The sequence below is a fragment of the Dromaius novaehollandiae genome, chromosome 26 (genome assembly GCF_036370855.1).
Source record: "Dromaius novaehollandiae isolate bDroNov1 chromosome 26, bDroNov1.hap1, whole genome shotgun sequence".
In the NCBI taxonomy this organism is placed as follows: domain Eukaryota; kingdom Metazoa; phylum Chordata; class Aves; order Casuariiformes; family Dromaiidae; genus Dromaius; species Dromaius novaehollandiae.
In genome coordinates this window covers 5,808,473-5,818,110 of record NC_088123.1, presented here as the reverse complement: position 1 = coordinate 5,818,110, position 9,638 = coordinate 5,808,473, and positions in this window count along the sequence as shown.

Below are 9,638 nucleotides of genomic sequence, written 5' to 3'. Positions count from 1 at the left end.
ACCAAAAGTGAGAGCACATATTACATGGAAGAGCCATGCAGCATAGCGATCAGGGAGGGGATTTAAGGGTTATTGTAGAAAAGTCTTTCAAGCCACCATGCCCATATATTGCTGCAGGAAATTGTTCCATTTCTTGGGTGAGGCCTCAGAAATATTGTTGCTTTCTCATAGGGAGCAAAGCATTTGCTCTTGGGGGGCTCAGACATACATATAGCAGAGTGCTGATTCCTTGGTTTTTCCTGATATTTGTAACAGAGGACAGTCTTGTACAGCTGAAATTATTTCCCCTCAGGAAACAGAGGCCAGAGGCCTTCTGTGGCCAAATGGAAGTATTTGGGATTATTAAAGGACCTGAAATAGTGGAGGCTGCGAGAAAAGTGGAACTGTATGCTTGAGGGTCAGGCCTCAGCTGGAGTCAGCTGGCGTGGTGCCACTGAAGGCACCGACGGGCGGCGAGGAAGTGAGCCTGAGAGTCAAAAATGGCATTTGGTCCTTTTTCTGAACCCCAGTATCATTGTAACATCTTGGTGTACAAAGCCTTCAGCTGCTATGAAGTGGGTTAGGGACCAAGTAATATGACTCCTGTGTCTACTAGTGTTTAATATACTGTTAGTACCTCATAACATCCAACTCTGCAATTTCAGATTACGCATTTAAATGTATTGAATGTATTTCTTGTAATGCCAGAAAGTACCCTGCATATTTGTATTTGGTAAACATCTGATAGGTATCCTAGGAAGGAGGTGGCACTGGTGGGTAATGAGAATCTGTAGGACTTGTCTCACTTAATGAGATTATTGTAAGATAAAGGTCTTTAAATTTCCAGTGATGAAGGATGAATCCTAATTCCTTAAAACAAAAGATCCAATACGAAATGGAGGGAAAGCTAGAAAAGGTAATGAGGAATCAATAGAACTGCTATGGACGTGATCACTTATGTGAGTCAAGTCAGTTAACCTGTTTTTTCTTTCTGTTGCTATCAGTTCACAAGGAATAATAAGTACTCATCTTTTTATTAAAAAAAAAAAAATGCCTTGCGATGCTTCAGTGATAGATGTCATGTTAGGTGTAGAACTATTAATGAGGTTCAGAACAAATATGAAGCCTGAATTAGGCCTTCTTTCTCATCTCTGTGTGTGTGTGTACATGCAAACTGGTGTTTGCCTCCACAGCTAATCAGCCGGCCCTTCAGTACTTCCGATGATAGGCACTGCTTTCGTTGCAAACATTGAATTCTAGTATTTTGTTTGTTATTTTTAAAATGTATTAATGTTGCCTAGGTAGATCCTAATGTAAGATTTGCTCCTCGTGTGTATTCTGTCCTTGAGATAAGGCCTGCCTTTCCCTGGACGTGACTTAGCCAATCCCCACACCAGGAATTTGTAATATAAACAGATGGGACAGTTGTAAGGGGACAAGGGGAAACTGAGGTACATGGCGGGGAGGGGGAATTATTAGCCCGTCATATGCAACAGGTGCCAACATACAACCTTGGTTCCCTGCTTGCCCTGTCTGTTAAACTGAATGCGATCCACCAGATCAAAAATGTAATTCTTTGTTATGTGGAGGCACCCATTTTGGGAAGGGATATTTGGAATATTGGAACCAGAATCCACAGATTCCATCTTACAACTGAAGATGCTTCTTCAGTTAGATTGTAAAGTTTTGGGGGGCAGTGATTGCCCTCTGGTTTTGCCTTAGTGCAGTGGTGTCACAGTCCATGATCGGCTTTCCTAGGTGCTGCTTTAATACAAATAGTAACAACTGCACCAAATTGTAGTGTCCTGCAAGGGAATGGGTGGGAAACACTGAGAAGCTGTGTGTTTGTTATTTGAAAAACAGCAATGTTTACTCATTATATTTAAATAGGTTAGGATCATTGTGGATGAAAATGAAACAAGATATAAGCCTGCAATGACATGCATAAATACATAATTAACTATATTTCCTTTCCATATGGAGAGGATTAGCTTCCTTGCCTCAGCAGGGAGTTGCTTTATTTGGTGTCTGCTTTGGTGTCCCTTTCTTTTTGACAGCTTACAGAGGTACATTGAAAGGGAATTTCACTCACTGACTAATGAATGTTGGAATAAGGACTCTCAGGGCATGTGGAAAAGAATAAGTGATTACCTCAGAAAACTGAAGTTTAGGGACCTTAAGGGCTGTACTATTATCCTGGCTTCTCTTTTTGACCTTAAGTGGGCCCTATGGGATGATATTGCCCACCTTATCAAGACTTATTGCTTAGTCATAAATCGAGAGAGAGAGATGTGTCTATAGTAAATGCTGTAGTGTCAGCAAAAGCTCCTTAACTCAGGTTTCATAACTTGAGAAATATTTTATCACCCTTGTGAGCCAAACCTCTGAAAATCAATAGAACTTGAGAGTTGCCTGTATTGATCTGAAAGGCTGAGTTGTATTGAAATATTCATGGCAGAGAGAGAGTGAGTGTGTGTGTGTGTGTGTGTGTGTGTAGGGGACTAAGAGGTAGGCAGCTTTCAGAGAGTGAAACATTCTCATTTTTCATTTAAAATAGATTAAGACTATTAGGTGACTTGCAAAGCATATACTTAAAAGGGAGTGAATTTGTTTGTCTTACAATGAGGCTTCTGATAGGTAAAGAGAAATGCATTCTCATTATTATTTTTCTTAAATGACAGACTGTTTGGAGGAAGAAGTCAAGGAGATCTGATAAAATTAGCACCACATTCTCTTGGGGCTCTCTGGGGTTGCTTTGTTTGCAAAGCCAATTTGGACACTGCATCTTTGATCTTCACTTTCAGTATTTGAGCAGGCATGTTTAGTATCACTCATTTCACAGGAGATTTGGGATTCAAGTTTCTTCAACAATCTAAAAAGCAGTACATTAGAAGGGGAATTGTCTGCCCAGTTGTCTTAGAATCTCAATACCCTTGATACTAATTTGATGTGATGCATTTCACCAGATGTGTCTACCTGAATGATGTTTTATGCTCAGGAGGTTTGTGCTACTGTAGAGTATTAAACTTGGTTCTTTTTTCCCCCCCTCCTTCCCAACCTTTCCTTCCAAAAGCAATTGAATGAAAAGCATCCATAATTCTAATCTGCATATAGATGTGACACACGTTACAAGTATCTGGGAGAAAGGGTGCGTCAGGCAGGATTCATGCAAGGAGTGGGACAGTGCTATGAAGAAAAACATTGCTGATAACTGTTCAAAAAATGTTTTAAGAAAGTGATGCTCCCATACATACTAATAGATTAATATATTCAGATTAAACCTGCCTTTTTACTACTTTACTTAAGTACCTTTGTCACATCCAGGGCATAGGTTCAAGTCTCTGCTTATCCCACAGACTTCCTAATGGGCTTTGGGCAAATCAAGATACTTCAAGGAAGAAGATACTTCAAGGTATTCAGTTGTCATTGATTTCTGTGTATATCTTGGTGCATCAGAGCCGTTTCTGTAAAACCACAGCAAGCAGATACCACAGCGCTGCCCTGCCTTCCTGCGCAGCTGTAAGGATTCAACAACTGTGAGATACTTAGCGACTCAGGTTGTGTGCCTTCCTCAGACAGATCCGTAATTATGGAGGTAAAGAGACGGGGTGAATGGAAAAGGGAGAAACGGAGAAGAGAAAAGATGACAATTATTATTTGAGAAAAAAACATTAGCCATATAGGTTGCTAGTTGCCTGAAAATGCTATTATGGAAATAGACGCCTCCAGAATCTTTAAGATGAAAGATATGAAATGCAGCTTATCAGGGGGCCGTGCTGTGGTTATGGAGTCCGAATCTTAAAAGGGAAAATAAGGGCAATTAGAACTCATTTCTTTCCCCAGTGTCTGTCATGTGTAAATTCACCCACTGTTAAAAATAGTTATATTAAAAAAAGAACAAAAAAAACAAACAAAACCCAAAACCTTGAGGGGCATTACTTCAGTGTCTCAAACTGAGCAGAAAAACAGGCTTTGTGAGTCTGAGATTTGCTGGTTTTCCTAAAGAGAACAGGAACTGCTCATTCCCTCAGTGATGTCCATGGGAGCTGTATGCCCTGGGGAATGGACTAGGAAGCTATCTGGGGTAGGCTTAGGATCTGTGTCCTCAGCATTCACTTCCCTCATCTCTGGAAAAAAATTCACAAAGTTGCTGCTGAACGGAGCTTACTAGAAAAGGGAACCTCTATACTGCATGGTCAAATATCTTAAAGGCAACCGTTGCCAAACTTGGCATATGGTTATGAATTGTGCAGTGCCTTGTACACTAGTTGTATGTAAATACCAACTGCTGTTTGAAATATATTCAGCTGCACTGTTGTGCATGCAAGCATGCTGGAGTTTTTTAAATGCCAGATAGCTAGCATATGTGACAAGGTTTTATTTATTTAGTCTGGAAGGGCGTCATCTTATGTATGAATCTCATTTTTATCCATGTTACTACTTCCTAGACAGGTAAATTAAAAACACAAAAACAAAAACCCTAGAGGTGTTAGATATTCATTTCCACAGTCTACTTATATGACCAATAAGGATGCTTAACTCAGATACTGTTGGATTTGATAATAGGAATGTCCATCATCAGTGCAAAATTTCCTGTCATCTGAAGACCTTCTTATATCCTCCTAGCACCAGCACGTGTGAGTTAATATCCAAATTTTCTAGCAAACAGGCCTAGAGAAGTCTAAATAGCAAAGTCCCTGAGTTTTGGCAGTTTTAACATGCTATTAAACCTCATGGTATTCTGGGTTGATCTAGAGACAAGGCCCCTCAAGACTGACATTTTTCTCCTTAAATTCAGAGGATCTTGGCAGGCCTGGAGAGCTAGAGAGAAAGAAAGAGAGACAATATGGGTAGAGCACGAAGTGTATGTCAAAGATACTGTAGACTTCCATGACTTGAAGTGCAGACTGTACTGGGCAGTGTGAATAGAGGCAGAGGAGTAACAACCCAGGCACTGAATCAGCCCCTAGCTTCTATTGAGATCCCGGGTATCTTCATTAAAAAAAAAATAATAATAATAATTAAAAAAAAATCCAAATTTCAAAGCTTTCCCATAATAAGTAGAGTGAAAGGAGGAAAAAAAAAGACACATTTGCCATTCTTTATTTATTTGCATTCCTCAATGGCAAAGTAAACTGAATGTTTAAGCTACTGACATCAGAGATTTGATTTCTCTGAAGCTTAAAAGTCTATTAATCACAATTTTAAAGTGTTCTTTAATTACCCTATGATAAAATGACACAGAGCGGGAGGAAAAATTGTATACTTTAGGAGTTCCTTATGTTTGCTTCGAATCTCACCGGAAATGCTTGCTGGTCCCTCTTGCCTCTGCCACTTAACTCTATTCTACCACAGCTATTGTTTATCATTTAGCAATGTTAACCATATATTGTGCAATTCTGAGGCAGGGAAAAGTACTTAGGGAGAGCAAGCCTGATTCTAAGCTGGTTTCTGGAGGACAGAATGGCAATGGAAGCTTTATCCTCTGAGAGAATTAGGAGGCTTTGAAATGCAGAGCTTATTTGGGGGTTGAGAGTGGTGGTGATGCCAGACCCCTTTGCTCAGAATGTGTTTTGTTTAAGGTACAGGGACCATTCCCAGATGCTAGGTTTGATGTGCACCTTGGTGCATCAGGGCTATTAATCTGTGTTTTGTTCCAGGGAAGAGGACCTTCGGTGCTTCTCTAAGTAACAAATCGGGAGATAAAGAACCAGTAGATGGTGCTGAAGATTACGTAGCACTGGCCTGAGTCATGTAGGACCAGTACAGCACTGTCTACTCATCAAATGACTGGTTTTGGTCATTGACAATGGCCTCTTGACATGAGCATTGAAATGAGGAGACAGGCAAGGGACTTTTTTTGGAAACACTTTAAAGGATGTGAACAACCAAAATTAGCAATAGGGAAAAAGACAAGGCGAGTCTTTGTTAAAAAACCTCTTTGTAAAACATAGCATTGTTTTTAAAGGAAGGAGAATGAAAAATAATATCAACGTGACACCTCGCTGCTAGTTTTACATCACGAGATAGGTGTTCCTAGCAGGGATTTTGTAGAGAAAATATGAAGCAAATCCAAAGAAGTCCCACAGTGTTTAATGAGACTTTCAAGGTCCTTTTCAAGTTCTTAATACTTGAGATCATTCATAAAACTGGAAACATCAGTTGCCAGCATGGAAAGCAGAATACAAAGATATGACAGCCCTCTCTCTGAGTGTTATTGACAAATCCTATTATTGGAAGGAGAAATAGCTGGTAGCTGTAGGTGGATGATGCCACAGTCCCATCTTCTGCAGGCAGTTGATCTAGGCTAGTGTACTCTGGATTTGAATTTGCAGCTATTGCAAACTCAGCCAAGTGGGTAACATTCTGAGTTGATCTGTTTTCAGATCCAGACAGTTGTTAATGAAACAGTTGCTGTTTTGTTGACAGAACATTAATTACTTGATCTTAAGACTTGGTAATTGCATGGGCCCCCTCTGTATACATCACTAATTACATTAGCAATTATATGGCATTTTAAAGACAAAGAAATGACTGCAGCAATTGCAGTGTCATAGGGATCCTGCTGGTAAATTTCAATCAAGTTCCTACAATTTCAGTGAAGTGTTGAGGGAAGCCCTTCTACACCAGAATTCTGCAGAAATACCAGTCTGTGTTATGTTATATTGCTGTATCCACTTAAACCAAAAAGTCTTGAGAAAGGTAAGGTCACTAGAAATTCACATCAAGATTAGCTGCATTCTCGAAATTGATTTGATTCAGTCTCAAAAGCTGACTTGCTATTAGAAGTATTTCTTTATATGATAGCCAGTTTTTATCCTAAAATAATCAAGAGTCATATCTCAGGAAATCATGACTTAGAATAAAAGTAATCGCAATTATAAACATACTTGCTGAAAGCTGAATTGTGTTTTCAAGAATCTTTTTCTGAAAGTTAGTTAATAGACCTGAAAGTACTTAAGCTAAAATTCCTAGGCCTCTGAAAACTGGAGTTTTAAAAAAGACTTTCAAAATCATCACAACTGCAAGCATGAGAACTGGCAAAACAGCTTATGTGTAATGTCACTGTTATTTTGGAATAAGTAGAGAGTAAGCGTAGAGTGTTTAGGCGTAGTAAGCGTTTTTTCTGACAAAGAGCTGTAGAGAGCCTTAATTTAAATAAGAAGCACCCTTAGAATATGTAGATAATCTATACAAGGACATACTTGAATTTCTGCTGTCATTTCCTTTTCCTGTCTCACCTCCCTGGGCTTTCCTTCTTTTAATAGAACTAGAGCATCTCGACTTGAAAAACAATTGTAACTTCTTTGGGTTAGGAAGTGTTTCCATTATTGTTTGTACGTTGCCCTCCATAGTGGGTATGGATTTTGAAGCCCCTACACACCACTGTAGTGTAAGTAATGAAAGTGATCTGTACACTTTTGGGTGCTGTGCTAGGATGAATGGGAACATAAAAGAAATCCAATGCTTGTATTTTTTTTTCATTTATTTTGTAGCTGTGCTTCTGGTTTGCAGGCCAGAGGGGAAAGTAATTATATGGCCAGATCTATAGATGGCCTAAATTGGTATACTTCCACTGACTCGAGTTTACGATAGCTGAGGATCCGGCCCATGTCTTGTCAAGTTTTGAGCTTGTAAACAGGGAGAGATGGTATTATTACCAACAGACAATCTCTTTCACTTGTGCTAGCTATTTATTCCCATGTTCCTTTCTCCCCTCCCTGTTCACTATTCCTCAAGTACTGTGAAAGGCTGAGGAATTAGAAAATAGACAAAAGTGTATACAGTCAACTGTGTACTTGCTACAGAAAACAGTGTCTCTAGAAATCCACTTTATAAACTGGTATTTGATACAAAGTCCTTTATCTCAGGAGCTAAATGTGGGATCATGGCAGTGGCTAGAAAGAACTCTTCCCTGAAGTGCAGAAGGTAATTAGGTATGTTGTCTGGTCTGGTCTGTGGCCAGCATGTCATAGCTGAAGTTGTCTTGGTAGTTATTTCTCACCTTAAAAGATCCATGAAAATACAGATTTTTTTTTTTTCTTTTTTTTCTTTTAGCGATGAGGCAAAGTCATGGCTAGAGTTGGTTGACACACCTTTTGAGGGATCAGCTTTCTATTGCTGAAAATAAACAGATATGAGAATGAGTAAAATCTAAAAATGTGTAAATTTTGATTTCTTGTTTCATCTCAGTGAGCGAGTGTTCAGTTGAAACAGAAGGTGTTCAGCTGTGACATTACCCTGTCAAGTTATATGCTTAAACTGCAATGGAAGATGTGACCTTAGAGAAACAAAAGATGGTTTTTTTTCCTAGGGAAGAGAAATCCCAGTTTCTGACCAGTTCTACCCAGAATCAATCACATTCTTTAATGCTTTGATTCAGTATAATGTAAGGTCAGTTTAAAGCTCCACCAGACTTTAATGGTGGCAAGATTACAACCACCGGCCCCTCATTTCAGAGACATACCAACTTGTATTCAAAACTGATTAGCATCAGCCTCTGTGTCCACACTGGATTGTGATGAATTCTTGGTGATATGGGCACAAATGAACAGGAATGAGTGTCCCCAAGTATGCATGCTATAAAACTTGCAGAAGTCTAGTAGGAAATTAGCCATCTGAGTAGTACCATAGGAAAAGGAACGGGCAATGGACAGGCTTGAGTTTTATCATTCTTGTGTCTTTTTTCTTTTGTTGTTGTAAAGCTTAGCGCAAAGATAGAGGAAGCAGGACACCAGATACGATCCCCACTCCCAGCATTCTTACATTGCTTCCGTGGGACAGTATTTTGGTGCCTTCCACTTTGGGAGGGGGAAGTGTTGGGTTTCCTGCTTCCCCTTATCTACGCCAATGTTTGCGAGACATTGTTTCTATCGTGGCTGCTCTGTCTGCACCCTCTACTACGGCCACCAGCTGTCTGTTTAATCCAGTCCTGCAAGCAGAGTTAATGAGACATTCCTACTTATATAACCTGGTGCGATTAAATCTTCAGATCTTTGCACCTCAACAGCTGTGTGTTGTCACTGAGATAAATATTTTAACTGGTCTGGCAATTCCCTAGCTGCCCTGCATAAGTGGTTGAAAGAGTGGCTATTGTTTCACCGTTTATTAAAGTGAAATTCAAGTTCTCACAAAAACAACCATCTAGAAACAACCCGTAAAGAAAGGAGTGTGGGATAGAATCTGGTTTCTAGAAGGCCCTTCTTAAACAATGCATTGCATGGATGTGCAATGTGAACATGTGTAACAGTGATCGTACAGATAGATAGTCTTTGATGATACTATCTAAGATACGTGGGTGGGGCTCAGAGGAGTTGTGTGCATGGTGGTTTTTTGGGTTTTTTTTTTTGTTTTTTGAAATTAGAAGTTAATATTTTTTTCTGAAATTCTTTTGCAGGGGTATTTCATGCATGTCCCTCCCCCTCTTGGCGATTTATCAGGAAGTTGCTCACAGAGAATTTGCTCAGTCTAGCGGAAGGTTTCTCAAGGTCAGCGTGATGACATATCATAGGCACATACTGTACTTGTATATCAGCAGTTCCTGAGAAGAGGCTACAAATCAGTAGTCAAGCATAGTAGATCTCCAGGCTTTCATCTCCATAATGGACTTCCCCACTTGAATATGAAGGTAGGTCAATGTTACAGACTTCAGAATCTTT